Source organism: Cryptomeria japonica, chromosome 9 (genome assembly GCF_030272615.1).
Source record: "Cryptomeria japonica chromosome 9, Sugi_1.0, whole genome shotgun sequence".
Taxonomy (NCBI): Eukaryota; Viridiplantae; Streptophyta; class Pinopsida; order Cupressales; family Cupressaceae; genus Cryptomeria; species Cryptomeria japonica.
In genome coordinates, this window is record NC_081413.1 from 279,253,691 (window position 1) to 279,254,687 (window position 997).

Below are 997 nucleotides of genomic sequence, written 5' to 3' on the forward strand. Positions count from 1 at the left end.
AAGGATGCCTACAAATTTGTTCAAAAATGCCAACAATATTAGATGCAGGGAGACCTCATACATGCACTAGCACAATATCTATAACCTATTGTTGAGACATGGACTAGCTAGGACTCGAACCTAGGACCTTCCATACGCTGCTGGAGTGCTCTACCACTGAGCTACTGGCCCCTCTTGGACCAGTCCATTGTCGGTCCAGGTGTGGCTTATTTCCAACACCAACACCCCCCCTTAAGCCACACCTCTCATGTTCTTGGGGCTCCTAGCCTGGACCTGGCTCTAATACCATGTTGAGACATGGACCAGCTAGGACTCGAACCTAGGACCTTCCATACACTACTGGAGTGCTCTACCACTGAGCTACTGGCCCCTCTTGGACCAGTCCATTGTCGGTCCGAGTGTGGCTTATTTCCAACACCAACACTTGTAACATCTCCATGGCCCTTTTCCCAGTGGGGACTCGATCTTGTGGGGAAGATTAACCTAACATCCTCAAATAAACACAAGTTCATCCTTACCACCACAAAATACTTCACCAAGTAGGTAAAATTAATTCCACTTACATAATCGACAAACAAATAGCCATGTTCCTACTCAATTACATCATATGATGATATGGAGTACCCCAATCCATCGTCACAGATAACAATTGCCCTTTAAAAAATAATGATGTTTGTGAACTCTATAAGAAATTCCATATTTAACACTAATTTGCCACACAATATTAACCATAGAATAATGGTCAATTTAAGGAAACTATTAAATTACCATCAAAATTCTCAAAAATTTGTGAATGACATTGGGCATGATTGGAACTTGTAACTCAATCCTTCCCTTTGGGCCTACCAAACTTGTGTCCACACTCCCATAGGAGCCACGCCATTTTCCTTCATGTATGGACATGAAGCTATACTCCCCATGATGTCAAGTTACCTTCGTGCTTAGAATTTCATTGCAAAATCTTATCTTGGCAGATGAACAATACTGGGTCATAAGG

At 42.5% G+C, this 997-nt stretch overlaps 1 non-coding gene across 1 annotated transcript; it reads right to left on the reverse strand.

Moving 5' to 3' along the window:
- Nucleotides 1–298: 298 nt before the first annotated feature.
- TRNAT-AGU (transfer RNA threonine (anticodon AGU)) lies at nucleotides 299–370 on the reverse strand. Its single transcript has one exon. It is a non-coding gene; the product is annotated as a tRNA-Thr (tRNA).
- Nucleotides 371–997: the final 627 nt, after the last annotated feature.